This window comes from Sus scrofa, chromosome 7 (genome assembly GCF_054392235.1).
Source record: "Sus scrofa isolate SSC_HxYL_T2T_F1_AM1 chromosome 7, Sscrofa_HxYL_maternal_Yorkshire_Landrace_v2.0, whole genome shotgun sequence".
Classification (NCBI taxonomy): Eukaryota; Metazoa; Chordata; class Mammalia; order Artiodactyla; family Suidae; genus Sus; species Sus scrofa.
Window position 1 is genome coordinate 132,444,289 of NC_139389.1, and position 15,600 is coordinate 132,459,888.

At 50.6% G+C, this 15,600-nt stretch overlaps 1 protein-coding gene across 31 annotated transcripts in view; it reads left to right on the forward strand.

Annotated features, from left to right (window-relative positions):
• The window catches only part of WDR25 (WD repeat domain 25), a 145,571-nt gene that overhangs the window by 103,762 nt on the left and 26,209 nt on the right, over window positions 1-15,600 (forward strand). Inside the window, exon 5 of one of the 31 annotated variants that reach the window (XR_014811355.1) lies at window positions 3,285-5,614. The exons of the other annotated variants lie outside the window; for them this stretch is intronic. The gene's annotated coding sequence lies outside the window, so the exon portion shown is untranslated. Of the gene's footprint in view, window positions 1-3,284; window positions 5,615-15,600 lie in introns of those variants that run through there. 31 annotated transcript variants of the gene reach the window in all.

Consider the following 15,600-nt stretch of genomic DNA (forward strand, 5'->3'; position numbering starts at 1 on the left):
GCTGTGTCCTCACATGATGGAGAGAGCACCAGCTCTGGTCTCTTCATCCCTCTCTAAGGCCACCACTCCCTTCGTGGTACCTCCACCCTCATGACCGAGTCTAAACCTAATTCCCTCGCAAAGGCCCCTCTCCAGATGCCATCACATTGGGGATCAGGGCTTCAGTAGATAGATTTTGGGGACGCAAACATCCAATCCATCGCAGATGAGGGCGTGCATTTCAGCAAGTTCCCGGGAGATGCAGAGGCAGGCGGCCCGTGGACCACACTTTGAGGAGCCAGGGCTCTGAACATAGAGGGCCGCTGCTCCCTCACCTGGCATCTTTGGTCCGTGTCTTTGATGACTTGCACAGCCTGTGACCTATCTCCGTGACAACCAGGCTTTTAGACTGTGAACCAGAGCTCCTTCGCTGACGGGTGTCATTTACAGCTGCCCGTGACGGGGACTGAGACGAGTCAGGTCTGTGCCCCCAGCAGCTTTGGTAGAGCCTGGACCAGAGCTGCTGCTCGGGGCAGGGCGGGGGGTAACCTGCAGTGAACTTCTGGAGTCAGCTGCCTCTCCTATCATGGTGGAGCCATGCAGGAGCGCCCACTGGCCCACAGCTTGGGGCCGTGGCCCCCCTGGGACCTCTGTAGAGGGAGAGGGTGCTCTGGCAAATGGGAAATAAAGGCTTGCTGCCATTCAGCTGTGACCCATGTCCCAGGAGTGTGGACAGAGGCCGAGGACTTGGGACACCCTGGAGCGGCGGCCCCAACATTGTGTTTCTCAGCCAGGTCTGAGCACTCATGCTCCCCTGTGTCTGTAGGTGGTGGAGTTACCAGCCTTACCCGTTTCCAGCCTCACAGGGCCGTGGCTCTGTGCCCAGTGGGGAATGGAGCGGTGGAGTGCCAGGCCTGCAGGGCCCACCAACCCTGTGGGAAATGCGCTAAGGTAGTTATTTTCAACTTTGCTCTAAGATGACTGTGTGGTTTGAGCCAAAGTTAGGGTAGGTAATACATTTTCTCCTTTATATCATGAACCAAAGCCTCCTCTGGAGGCTTAAAAATCCTAGCACAGACTTAATGAATCACTCTTTTTCAAAGACTAAAGCCTGGGACCCCAGCCTCGGCAAATGACCTCTCAGCTGAGCAGGACGGAGCGCTGGACATCAGAGCCGAACCCTCTAGGACATGTGGCTCCTGCCACTGGGAGCCTCTCCGCCGGGGAGCAGGCTGGGCCCGAGCCCGTGCGCTCAGGCCCCCACTGGTCCTTGAAAACAGCCCCCCACACACACCTGGGGTAGGCTCAGGATGAGATGTGCCCTGCCGGGCCAGCTCACTTGTGCCCAGTGGGGGTTTGACGCGAGGCATCAGCGTCCGGGCTCGTTCCATATCTTCTCTTCCTTTCAGGTTGCGAAGGGCCTTGGGGACCTTCCAGATCTTGCCTTGGTTTCTTGACTCCTTTTGGAACTTTGGCCCAGACCCTCTGCGGGTGCGGGTCCTAAGGTGCAGGTGACAGTGGGGGCGGCCTCTGGCTTGTCCTTCCCACCCGCTGGGTTTCTCCTCTCCGCCTCTGTCACAGCCCCCACTCCGCTGCAGTTTCCCTGCAGGGTAGAAACTCCCCGAGGGCAGGAATTTGCTCCTTTCCTGCTGTGTTCCCAGCACCTAGCAATGGGATGGACCGTGGCAGGAATGCCTGACAACCTTCATCCAGACCAACCAGAAGAATCCAAGCGGTGAGTCCACCCAGCTGGAGCATCCGCCGAGCCCCCAGGCCTTGACCTGCTCTTCTCGCGCCCCTGCCGTGGGTGCTCTGCCCCGAGTGGGGTGAGACGAGCTGGTAACGCAGCCAGTGACAGCTGACCTTCTTGCGGGTCAGGGCACCCAGAGCCTTAGAGTACCCTGCCCATTCCGGACCCCGCCTGCAGGTGGTCTAGGCCACGCGAGGTTTGAAAGCTCTTCAGGTGACTTCATGACCAGTCCAGTTATGCAGCACAGCCCTGGGCCGGTTTGGGTGCCTGGGTGAGACTCCTGAATGCTGGCGCTGTGCCGGCTCCTGCCGGTGTGGGTGAGGGCGCCCCTGCTATTTTCATTCCTGAGGCGGCGGTGGCGGTGGCGGCGGCTGTCTGGAAGACTTGGCGCCTGCGTCTCTTGGTTCGGGGGCCATCCGTTTTGGTGGCGTTGTAGGCAGGTTGCTTATTTGCCCTAATGAGGTTTTGATTACTCTCCATTTGTCTCTTTCATCGGCTTTCTATTGCAAAGCCTTTTTATTTGGACTTTGTACTTCTGCAGTTCTAAGTTTTGCCTCAAACCAAACTTTTCATGCAGATGGAGCATAGGAGACCCGTGGAAGCGGGGACAGGGAAAGGGTGCCGGCGGTCCCCGCCCCGTAGGACTGAGGGTGGGGGCTGGTCTTCTCTGGGCTCCCCATCTGACAAGTGGGGGCGGGGCTGGGGTGCTCTAGTCCCCTGCAGACCGTTGGCACTGACACCGGGTGGTGGGTGCAGGATGCTCCTTGTTAGCACAGCTCACCTGCGGCAGCCCAGCCATCCGGGGAGGTGGACCCGGCACTGCTGTCACCCACTGCCTGGCAGGGTGTCTGGGGTTCGGACAGGTACTAGCCGCTGGCGCAGGGCCGGTTGGTAGGGGGCTAAGACCGCTAGCCAGACACCTGCAGGTCCTCCTGTTTGCAGTGTGAATGAAGCTGCGTTTGGGGTGCGAGTAAAGCTTTGGCTGTGAGAGTCGTGTGCTTTGTTCTTGGGGGCAGCCTGCCCGGGGTGGCCTTTGAGTTCAGATGCCCTCTCAGCCCTGCTGCTTGCAGCTCGGTGCCCAGTGTCAGGACCTGGCGGTGAACAGGACCGTGGTGGGCCCTGCAGCCTCAGGCCTGACGTCATAACCCCAGGTCCTCGGTGAGGGCGGCCCTATTCCCTGCACAGTGTAGACGAGACCAATCCAGCTTTCAGTGCAGGAGTGGCCAGCCACTGTTGGGCTTGGATCTGAACCTGGGTCTTATTCTAAACTCTGCCTCTGCCTTTGGCAGGAAGAGGACACATTTCATTTATCCAGCCCCCACCAGACACCAGGCACTGTCCCAGGGCCCCGGGTGAGAGCCCAGCTAGTGGAGCTCACGGTCTGTAAGAAGGGACGGGGGCATACACTTCTGTGACATTTGGTGGATCTGCTGGCCTCACCGGCTGCCTTCCCAAGTGGCCGAGGCATCCCCGTGTCTCCTGGGTTGTCCAAAATCTTGGGCAGAGCTAGGGAAGGGGTTCCTGAAATCCTCACCCTCGGAGAGCTGCCACCCAGCCCGCCCCTTCTCTTCCCCTTCACTTGGCAGCACTTGTCATGGGATGGTCAGCAGGCTTCTATTAAAAACCTGGAATATGGAGTTCCTGCTACAGCACTGCAGGTTAAGGATCCGGTGCTGTCTCTGCAGCAGCGCACTTTCGATCTCTGGCCTAGGAACTTCCATATGCTGTAAGTGTGGCCGAAAAAGAAAAAAAACAAAGTACCCTGAAATGTGAGTTGCCACCTGGAGCTCAGTGTGTGACAGCGGGAGAGTGGCAGCACTCAGGAAGGCCATGTCCCCGTCAGATCCCTTGGGCTCTTAAAGATGCAGTAGGGCATAGCAGGAAATGCAAAGCAGACTCTGGGCCCGTAATGATTATATAAATACAATATTTATGTCATGCTAATTTATGTGCCCTTTGTAATTCATTTTGCCCTAAAATCAGCCGTGTTCTGTACGCTGAACACCTCTCCTTAAGGTTTTTAAAAATTTAATGTTTTTATGAAATAGATTCATAGTTTGTTTTTCTACTTGCAAACTTACTTTAGTTTGCCATACTAATAGTATCCAAAAAATCATGGATTTGATGCCTAGTTATTTTTTGTTTCAATATATTTTAAATACTTATTGCATTTCTTTGGTCGCGGCTCTGTTGAGATGCAATTCAGATACTGTGCAATGCATTTAAGGTATACAAGTCATTCATTTAAGTATACTTGCAGTTGTGCACCCATCGTCGCAGTCGATTTAGAACATTTTCATCTCCCCTGAAAGAGGCCCTGTGTGCTTTGGCAGTTTACCCTTAACTCCCTGCCCCCGCCCCCACCCCAGCCCCTGACAACCGCTGAACTACCTTCTATCGCTATAGATTTGCCTATTCTGGAGATTTTATTTGAGCAGAATCGTGCAGTGTGTCACTTAGCATCGTGTCTTCAACATTCATCCATGTTGTAGCCTGTGTCTGTACCTCCTTCCTTTTTGTGGCTGAATAATATTCCATTGCCTGGATGGAGGACATTTTGTATGTCTCTTCATCCATTGGTAGGCATTGGTGTGGCTTCCATTTTGGGGGCTCTTATAGATAATGCTATTAGAAACACTCGGGTTTTGGGTGGACATGTTTCCATTTCTCTTGGGCTCCACTTTGAAGTGAAATTGCAATTGCATGGTAGCTGTGCGGTAACCTTTTGAGCAACTGCAGAACTGTTTTCCAAAGTGGTTGCCCCATGTTGCATTTCTGTCAGCAGCGTGCGAAGGTTCTGACTTTTCCATATCCACACTTTGCTTGTCTTTTTGCTTATCCGTATCCGAGTGGGGCTGAAGAGGTGGCTCCCTGTGGTCTCCTTAAGGTTGGATAGAGGACTGTTTAGATGGTATATTTCTTCGTAAAGGAGCTTTGGCAGTTTGTGTCCCAAAGAACTGGTTCATTTCATCTAAGTGATCAAATTTGTGTATGTGAACTTGTTCATAATACTACTTTATTATTTTTCTCTTTCATTCCTGATATTGATACTTATAAATATATATATTTTTTCCCTGAGTCAGTGTGGCCAGAGATCTGTCAGTCTTATTTATTGATCATTCCAATGAAACATTGATTTTTCTGCCATATTTGTCTGTTTTCAACGTCATTAATTTATGCTCTATTTTTGTTTTCTTCTACTTGCTTTGGGTTGAATTCCTCTTCTTTTTCTAATTTCTTAAGGCAGCACATTAGATCACTGATTTGAAATCTTCTTTAATAGAGCATTTTAATGCTTCGCATTTCTCGCTAAGCATGCATCCCACAGACCTTGATATACAGTAATTAAATTCTCATTCAATAAAAAATGTTTATAATTTTATTTTTACTTCCTCTTTGACCTGTGGGGTATTTAGAAATGTATTATACAGCCTCTAAATATGTAGGGATTTTCCTCATGTATTTCTGTTATTAATTTCTTGGTTATTAGTTTTCTTATGCTCAGAAAACATACTTTGTCTGATTTCAGTCCTTTTATGACCCAGAATATGGTCTGTTTTGTTGAATGTTCCATGTGCTCTTGGCAAGAATGTGTTCTTTGCTGCTGTTGTGTGGCGGGTTCTGTAAATGGCAGTTTGGTTAAGTTAGCTGGTGGTCGTGTTCAGTTAGTCCTTCTAGAGCCTTGCTGGGTTTTTGTCTACTTGTTCTTTCAGTTATTGAGGAAGGAGTGTTGAAGCCGCCCACTGTAATTGCGGATTTGTGTATTTCTCTGCTCCGTTCTGTCCTTATGCACATTATGTATTTCGAAGCTGCTACCACAGCTCCACCAGGGGCCTGCTTGCAGGTCAAAGCTGTTGGAGAAAATAAGAAGAAGAAAAAAAAAAAGAGGAAAAGAATGTAGCCGCTGACCTTTGTGTGGTCATTTCTCCGGTGGCGCCCTCTCCCAGTCTCTGCTTGTGTCGACCTTGAGAGTCCATGGGGAGCTTCTTGTTGCATCTGGTCCAGAGTCTCCGTCGTTGTCAGTGGGCAGAAAGGCTCTGGTGTGCTCCCTATACCCCACGTGGCCCAGGGGGACTTCGGCATATCTTTCTCCTGGTCTTGAATTTCCTCTCTTCTGTTGGCTGGACGTCCCCTGTCCTGTGGGTCTCCACTGCTGTCTCCTCCCCAGGGGTCTCATCCTCCCCAGCCTCGTGTCCCCACACTGTGTGTTGCTGGCACGGGATCAGTGGCTCAAGCAGTGTCTCTCGAATAAATGATCATACCAGCCTCCGTGATTCCGCAGCCTAACTCTGCAAAGATTTTTATGATGCGCGGAAAGTTTGTGCAATGCAAATTCATGCCGCAGCAAATGGACCCCCAGTTATGGGGCGGGGTCGACAGCTGTGCTGTCTTAGGCGCAGGGATGTTCTATGTTCCCTGCCAGGGAGCAGACTCCCCTGGCGGCCACCGCCTTTCCTAGGTGCCCTGAAGGAACGCTGCCTGGTGCTTGCTGGCAGGCCTAGCCCGCCAGCGGAGGAAGGGGATGGCCTGCGCGGGGAGGCGATCGCGTGGAGCATCCTGTAATGAGGCGGTGCCGAGCGGTCCACTCATCATGCTGTTTTCAGAGAGGAGATGAAAGGTGGACATCTCTCTTTGCCCTCCACGTGTCCTTTCTACATCAAGCACATTTCTCAGTTTTTAATTACAGGCTTTCATTTAATTTTTTTTTTAAAAAGCTCTGGTTATCTGGCTCACCTCATTCATCTATTCATTGAACATTTGCCGAGCGCCTGCCATGTGAAGGACGTCTTCCTAGCCCATAGGATTCACTGAAGCTACGGGACGTGCCCTACACCTGCTGTGGGCACCGTTCTCCCCACAGGTGTTGGACCAAACAGGAAACCTCGGTGGCGGCTTTAGGACTGTCCTGCCCTCACTGTCCCCATACCTTGTGCTTGCCTCTTCTCGGGCTGACACTTGCGGTCGTGCAGGTTGTCCACTGCACACAGACACCTGGCCGAGGGATGGCTGGGGGCTAGAACCCAGCCCATGCTCTGCTAGCCATTCCATACCCCATTCCAACCACCTGAAGGAGAGTTTTTCCTGATATGAACCGGGGACCGGGTGGACCAGCTGTGGCCCTGCCGCTTCCCCTTCTGTCTGCTCTGCAGCCTGATGAAATGCACCCCGCTCCATCCCCACAGCCTCACCAGGTCTGCTGCTCACCCTCTCTCCCAGGGACGCAACAGCGCTGCCCACCTGCCACCCCCTCTGTCATTATTGGCAGCGAGTGTCATCTTTTGGAAGTGCAAATCTGAGCATGTCCCCCTTGGGCTCAGAGCTCTTCCTGCCCCTGCCCCGCCCACGAGGGCAGGTCCAGGCTTTCCTTCCAGGCAAGGAGGACATCTCCCCACGCCCAGCCCTGCCTCCCTCACCTGCCTTGGCTCTGAGCGCCTAGCCTGCCCCAAGCCCTCCCCACAGCCGCCGCCTCCCAGGACGGGGGGACGGCACACCTCTGTAGGCTGCTGGGCTTGTCTGCCGCAAGTGGGCTTTACTCTTAAGAATAAAAGAGTCGGTAAAGTATTTTCCAAAGAAAATGGAGGAAGAGGAGCTTGCAGAGGAGCAGCCGGAGACCTGGGAGGAGAGCTGGGCCCAGGGCTGCGAGCTGATGGCGGGGGGCCGTGGACCAGGCGCCAGCGGCCGTAGCGGCGTGAGAGGATGTCGGAGCCCTGCAGCCACCGCGTGCCCGTGACGTGAGAGCAGAAAGGGAGGCCGTTCTCTAGACATTCATTCTGATCGCAGAAGTAATCTGCGCTCTTTGTAGGCTACCTGGAAAATTGAAAACCGTAATGACGGAGATAAGCCATTCAATTCCAACACAGCCAGACCACCACCGACAGTTGGAATCCTTCTTTCCAGGTTTTAATGCATATATTTACATTTTAAAACGCTTTCCTGCCAACTTAATGTGTCATTAGTGTTTCTATATTGTTAAAAAGCTTCTGGATGATGTAATTTTTAATAATTACCCAATATACTGTAATGCGTTTAACTGGTCCTCCGTTATTAGGTATTTCTCACGTTCCCAGTGTTGCCTTTATTGCAGCACTGAGGCGAACGCCTCTGTGTGTGATTCCCAGGCGCAGACATCATCACCAGAGGGTCGGCATGGTCTCAGGTGCTGGAGTCCACTGCCCACTTCCTTCCAGAACAGATGACCAGTTCACCCTGAGTGTGGGGTTGTGTGTTAGCATGCTTGCTTTTAGCGTAGTTAAGGCGTATCCATGCTCACGCCATCCTGGGGACCTTCAGAGAGATGGGCTGCAAAGTGGGCAGGGGGTGGGGTGAGAGAACCAGGTCTCTGGCCGCTCCTTTACAAGCTCCCCTTCCTCCATCTTCTTTGGAAAATAATTTACCTACTCCTTTATTCCTTTTCTTTTTTTGTCTTTTTTTTTTTAGGACTGCACCCGCGGCATCTGGATGTTCCCAGGCTAGGGGTCCAATCGGAGCTACAGCCACCAGTCTACACCACAGCCACAGCGATGTGGGATCTGAGCCACGCCTGCAACCTACACCACAGCTCACGGCAACGCCGGATCGTTAACCCACTGAGCAAGGGCAGGGATCGAACCCACAACCTCATGGTTCCTAGGCGGATTCGTTAACCACTGCGCCACGACGGGAACTCCCCTGCTCCTTTATTCTTAAGAGCTAAGCCCACTCGTGGCAGACAAGTCAAACAGCTGGGGGGCCTACCAGCTGGGAGCCAGAGCAGCCAGGCTGGGGGCCTGCCTGGCCATGGACCTGGGCTCGGGGCGCACAGGTGTATCTTTTCTCAGGACCCGGCACGGGAGCCCCATGCTGCCTATCTCTCTTGTCCATGGTGGGCCTGAGCCTCTGTGCACCCCCCCCTTACTTCTTGGGGGTCCGAGATGCCCCACGCTGCCCATCTCTCTTGTCCACGGTGGGCCTGAGCCTCTGTGCACCGCCCCCCTTACTTCTTGGGGGTCCGAGATGCCTGGAAGAGGTGCTTGTGCACCGTGTACAGCACAGGGAGCCCAGACTCTGCTGAGCTGGGCTGCCCTCGGGGAGGGGGGGCTGCATTGTTAGAACCCGATTTTAAATTCAGGCCTCCATTGTCAAGTGAGGAAAACTGATTTTTCACTTAAGAGGATCAGCAACATGGATACATGTGTGATTGTCTATTTCTGCTTTTCTTCCTTTCCCTCGTGTTCTGTATCCGTAAGTTAAAATTTCACAGTCTCCTACGTGCCGGCTTCTCTGGGAGTCTGTTCAGATTTGTCTCAGATTCAGCAGGCACTAATTGAGCAGCTACTCTCTGCTTCTGGCCTGGCAGTCGGTGGCTACAGTGGGCGGGGGAGGAGCGGGCTGCCGTGTCAGCCGCAGGCGGAGCGCCACGCAGGCTCCCCTCCAACCAGCTGTGGGATCCTGGGCAGACCCTTCGCCTCTCTGGGCCCGCGTGTCCTCGTCTGCACGTGGGGCTGTAATCCCGACCCCTGACGAGGTCCTGAGGATTCAGTGAGGTCACTTGGAAGCACCTAGCAGTGGTTCACGGTACCTGCCGTCCTGGTGTTCTCAGGTGATCGCCGCAGGGCCGTCCTTTCCACGAGCCGGGGGTAGTTGGCAGTCACGAGCTGCCTTCCGTTCTGCTAAAAGCTGAGTGGAGAGCGTACCCCTGCCCCAGCCAGGCAGCGCGCCTGACCAAAATGTCACGTGCCGGCTTTCGGCTGAGGATATTCTAGCCCGGCGTGATAACACGGGTCCTCCCAGGCCGATCAGAGGCTCAGATATACATTCCCCCGTGTCTTTGATTAATTTTTAAAAGGGAGAAATGAATTAATTATTGCCTGGTGAGTATGGATGCTCAGAATGTGGGGAAGAGTTGAGCAGGACCTTCGGAGATGCCTCGGCGGGGATCTCGCCCCGGGAGCCCCAGGAGCTGTCTGACGTCCCGTGATTCCCAGAAAACTGGCCAGTCCACACCCTCCGAGACAGAGGGAGGTGGCAGCTCTGGCCCCTTCCGGGGTGGCTGTTGGGGTGGGCTTTCCCCGGTCCCCCGGGCTCCTGGAGAGAGAGATGCAGTTGGCTGCTTCTCTACATGTGTCTCTCCCATGGCCCTCCCACAGGCCCGAGGCCCACAACCCCCCCACCCCCCGCTCTTGGCTACCTCTTGGGGATCGCCCCCAGGAGGGCTGTTCTGGGGTGGGGTAGGGGGAGGTCCCACTTCTGCTTGGACCTCTACAGGTGCCTCGAGCAGGAGTCCCAGGCAGTTCCGGGAGGTGCAGGGAGGGCCCCCACCCACCACGCTGACCTGTGCCCTCCCCCACAGCCCCCATGGGTGGCGCTGTCCTCTCCAAGTTGTTCGAGGGACAGTCCTTCCTTCTGCTCCCCCCACTCCTTTGGGGAAAAGGCCCGAGGGGCCCTGATGAGCCCTCACATTGGGTGCCTTGTCCTCTAGGCCTCTGATTCCCACCTTTCGGAAGCGCTGGACTCTGTGAAGAGGTCTGTACCCAGGAGACCCCCTCCCCCTCCCGCAGTGTAGCTGGGGCAGCTTGGCTGAGGCCTCCTGCCTGTGAGTGCCCAGCTTCCTCTCCTGTGGTGGGGGCTGGGGGGCTGGAGGCCCCAGATGATGGCTGTTCCCACCTGCTGACTCCCCTTTGTCCAAGAGCTGCTCACTGTAGATCGTTTCATCAGGGGTCCTTCAGACACTCTTCCAATACCTGCTGGGTGGCAGGTGGCCACGGGATGGAGGGGAATGAGGCTCATCCCTGAACTGAGCCCTGAGCTCACAGTCAAGGAGAGGGGACAGAACTGGACAGTTAGAGTGCAGTGTGATTATAGCTGAGGATTCTGCTTGGCACTTTTGGGAGGCTTGGTTGGCAGAAGGTTTTGATGGATGCACAGGAGTTTTCTAGGCAGCAAGTCAGGATAAGGAATTCTAGGCGTAAGGAATGCACAGAGGCACAGAGACCTGAAAGGGCTTGACAGGTGAGGGAATGGTGAGGAGTCTGTGTGGCTAGAGCCCACACAGGGTGTATGAGTGTGTAATTCGCTCTGTGTGTGTGTGTGTGTGTGTGTGTGTGTGTAAATAAGGGTTAGGAATCCAAGTCAGCCTGGCTCTCAGTGCCGGCCTTCTACCCTGACTATGTTTAGGTAGTGACCCAGGGCTGGACAGCTCAAGGGCGGCTTTAGAGATAGCTCTCCCCAGGCACGCAGATACCCCAGTGCTCACGACGTTGCCTTTAAGGAAGGCTCAGGGCCGAGGCTGGTCCTCTGGGAGCCTGAGCCAGCCCATCAGTCATACCTAAACGTAAAAGGGAGAGGTGTCCTCCTTTAGCATATGGTTATTAAAGCACGCCATCTTTAAGCCTCATTAAGGAGTGTTAAATGCTAATGAATTTAGAGAAGGGCGTCTTGGGGCCTCTGTTTCCTTGGAAACGTTTGAGAGCAGGTGCTTTATAATGAGCTGTACCTATTTTAAAAGTGAGCCACGAGGCCCACTTTGATAGGCTGGATCTCAGATGCTGATGGGTAAGTGTGAACAAAGCCGGTGGAGGCCAGTGGAGATGCTTTGTGCTTTCTGAAATATCATTCTCTGGTGGTTTCTATAGAAACCACTGGCACCTGGGTAGGAGAATTGCCGCGCTCGGGAGTCTCATTTACGCAACACAGCGATGCCTCCAGCCTCGGCAGCTCGGCCCCAGGCTCTGAAGACCACTGGAGTCCTGTTGGCAGAGTGGGACTGGACAAAACGGGACAGATGTATGCTGCTGTAGCTGTAATTTTGCTTTAATTATGTCTGTTTTATACCTGCTGCCTGATTTCGGCTGGTTCCCACTCTGCTGATTATTTCGGGCCCCACAGATGATAAGAAGAATTAACATTTGTGGAGCTCATTTCTCCCCACAGAGCACTTTAAAGAAACTTTTTATTATTGAAGCATTTAAGTATATATCAAAGTAGAGAAACTGTTTGACAAACGTCTAGCACCCTGTTTAAACAATTACAAACATATGGCCAGGCTTCTCTTTTCTATAACTTCACCCATTTTCCCAACAGCCTCCCCCTCCCTGCCTCCCCTGCTGGATTATTTTGAAGCAAATCTCAGAAACATGCGAGTAGTTCATTTGCAACACACTTTCCTTTCTTTAAAAGATAAGGCCTGAAAAAGATTATTATAACACCATGTCCCTTCCAACAGTTTAGTAGTAATTCCTTAATCTTGTCAAATATTCACTCCATCTTCAAGTTTCCCTGATTGCCTCCTACTTTTAAATAATGTTTAAACAGTTGCCTTGTTCAAATTAGGATCTAAACATTTGGTTGAGAAATCTCTTAAGTCTTGTTTAATCTCTGGGTTTCTCCCCTTTGTTTTCCTTGCAACTTACTTATTGGGGAATAAATTGGTTGTCGGGCCTTCATTTTCCTCGCTGCATCCCCTGTGGTGTCATTTAACATATTCCTCTGTTCCCCGTACGTCTTATAAGGGATCATTAAGGCCAGACAGTGCTTCTCAGGCTGTGATGCGAACGCAGGTCACCTGGGGAGCTTGTTACTCTGATTCTGACTCAGTAGGTCTGGAGTGGGGCCAGAGAAGATGCATTTCTAACAAGTCCCCAGGTAATACCTATGGTAGGGGCTTGATAAGATTCAGGGATTTTTTTTTTTCCCTTTTCTTTTTCAAGACTATTTTGATTAGATTTAGGCTCAGTTTTTTGTTTTTTTGTTTTTTTTCAGAAGACCAGGTCACAGGTAGTGATGCCTGCTCTCATCAGGAGGCAGCTCCTGTCTGGTAGAACCACTTTTGATGATGACGTGAGTGGCAGGAAGTGCAGGTGTCATCTGCCTGGTGCCTCATTTATGAAGTCCTCATCAGCTTTTCGTTCAATGGTCTCAGTAGTTACTCAGGATCATTGTCTAGATCTGTGAATCCATGCATTCAAGATCCTGGCTACGTCCATAAAGAAAGCTTTGCTTTCAGACTTTGCTACCCTGCGGACAGGAAAGGCAGGAGGAAAGCTTGAGGCTTTTCCTTTGTTTACAAGTTTTTAGAATAATGGGTTGCTTCCCTAGCATCTCTGAAGGTACCCAATTAGGGTTTTGTGAGTGTGGGGCATGTTTTTTTGTTTGTTTGTTTTTTGTTTGGTGTAATTATGAACTTTTGGACTTATGACATATTTGATATGTCTCAGTTAGTTGGGTTTGTTACTAGTCCAGCACCCAAACTGTCCTGTAGTTGGTGGGCGAGCTTCTTTAAGTAGGCTCCAGAGTCTTTTTTTTTTTTAATTGACTTAACCAAGGTATAACGTAGTACAATTAACTGCCCCCGTTAGCGTTCACGAATCAGTTAGTCTTGATGGATATACACGTGGTGAAGCCACCACTACAGTCAAGATACAGAACATTTTTCCATCACCCAAGAGTTCCCTCCTGCCCCTTTGCAGTAAGTCCTTTCCTCTACTCCAGCCCTAGGCAACTACTGGCCTACATCTTTTTTTTTTTTTTTTTTTTTGTCTTTTTGCCTTTTCTAGAGTCTCACCCGTGGCATATGGAGGTTCCCAGGCTAGGAGTCTAATCGGAGCTGCAGCCGCCGGCCTACACCAGAGTCCACAGCAACACCAGATCCGAGCCGTGTCTGCGACCTACACCACAGCTCACGGCAATGCCGGATCCTTAACCCACTGAGCGAGGCCAGGGATCGAACCCGCAACCTCATGGTTGCTAGTCGGATTCGTTCTCCACCAAGCCATGGCAGAAACTCCTGGCCTACGTTGTGTCAGTACAGAGCAGTTTGCATTTGTCTGGACTTTTCTATAAATGGAATCATTCAGTAGATACTCTTTTGTATCTGGCTTCGTTCCGCATAATTGTTTAGGGTTCAGCCACGTCGTTAGATGTATCTCCTTCCTTCTTATTGCCGAGCAGTAGTCCATTGAATGAATATATCTGTTTGTTTCTCCATTTGCCTGTGGATGGCCTTTTTAGGTGGTCTCCAGTTTTTGGCTTTTATAAATGTAGCTGCTGTGAACGAGTCTTTGTGTGGATATATATTTTCATTTCTCTTGGGTAAATAACTGAGAGTGTAATTGTTGAGTGGTATCGAATATGTGTATTTAAATTTATAAGAAATTGTGAAACTGTTTCCTAAGTGGTTGTACCGTTTTGCATTCCCATTAGCAGTGTAGGAGAGTTTCCATTGCCCCCCGACCCCCAACACTTGGTATTGTCCGTCTTTGCCATTTTAGCCACTGTAGGCTTGTGTTGCGATATCTGATTGTGGCTTTGATTTCATTTCCCAGATGATTAATGAGGCTGCTCATCTTTTCACGGGTTTATCAACTATTTGAGTATCGTATTTTGTCAAGGCTCGTTCAGATTCTTTGTCTGTTTAAGATGAGGCGAATGATGTGGAAGTTCTAGGAGGTCTCTGTGTGTATTGTCTCCCATCCATGGCTTTTTGTGTTCTAGCTAAGAAATCTTTGCCCACCCAAGTTGCAAACATTTTCTTCTGTGTTTTCTTATGGAAATTCTGTGATTTTTGGCTTGTGTTTTAGGTCTGTGATCCATTTTGAGTTCATTGTTGTGTATGCTATGAGGTAAGGTTTGTTTATTTCTTGTCGTCTCAGTTGTCTTAGCACTCTCTGTTGAAAATACAGTTCTTTCTCCATTAGATCGTACTTGGCTCTCTGTTTGAAAATCAGTTGGCCATGTAAGCACGGATCGCTTTCTGGGCTCTCAGTTCTGCTCCATTGACTGACATATCTATCCTTCCCTCCACACCAGACTCTCTGGGTTTCCGTAGCTGTACAGAAATTCTTGAAATCGGACTGCACGAGCCTCCAGCTTTGTTTTTCTTTTCCAACATTTTCTGTCTGTTTTAAGTTCTTCATTGTTCCATTTCAATTTTATGATTTTTTTTCTCTCTTTTTTTTCTTTTTAGGTTGCACCTGCAGTATATGGAAGTTTCCAGGCCAGGGGTTGAATCGGAACTGCAGCTGTTGGCCTATACCACAGCCACGGCAACACAGGATCCGAGCCACGTCTGCGACCTACACCACAGCCCACGGCAACAACAGATCTTTAACCCACTGAGTGAGAGCAGGGATTGAACCCGCGTCCTCATGGATGCTAGTTGGGTTCGTTACTGCTGAGGCACCACGGAAACTTCCTCAATTTTATAATTTTATAATCACTTTGTCAATTTCTACAAAAAAGTGACTGCTAATATTTTTTAACATTTTATTTTATTGAAGTATAGTTGGCTTACAATGTTGTGTTAATTTCTGCTGTACAGCAAAGTGATCCAGTTACACACACAAACACACATTCTTTTTCAGATTCTTTCCCACTGTGGTCTATCCCAGGACATCGAACATAGATAGTTCCCTATGCTCTACAGTAGGGCCTCATTGTTTATTCATATGATAGTTTGTATCTGCTAATCCCAAACTCCCAATTCATCTCTCAGTGTAATTCACCCTATTAATTTAATCTAGGAGATTTATTCGTTTATAAATTTGGCAACCACAAGTCTGTTCTCTATGTCTATGAGTCTGTTTCTGTTTCATAGATAGTTTCATTTGTGTCATAATTTATATTCCATATGTAAGTGATAGTATATGGTATTTGTCTTTCTTTTTCTGACTTACTTCACTTAGCATGATAATCTCCAGGTCTATGCACATTGCTGCAAATGGCATTATTTTGTTCTTTTTTATGGCTAATATTCCATTACACACACACACACCCCCCACATCTTCATTATCCATTCATCTGTTGATGGACATTTAGGTTGTTTCCATGTCTTGCCTACTGTAAACAGTCCTGCTGGTATTTTGATGGGGATTATGTTTAATTTATGGATCGATTTC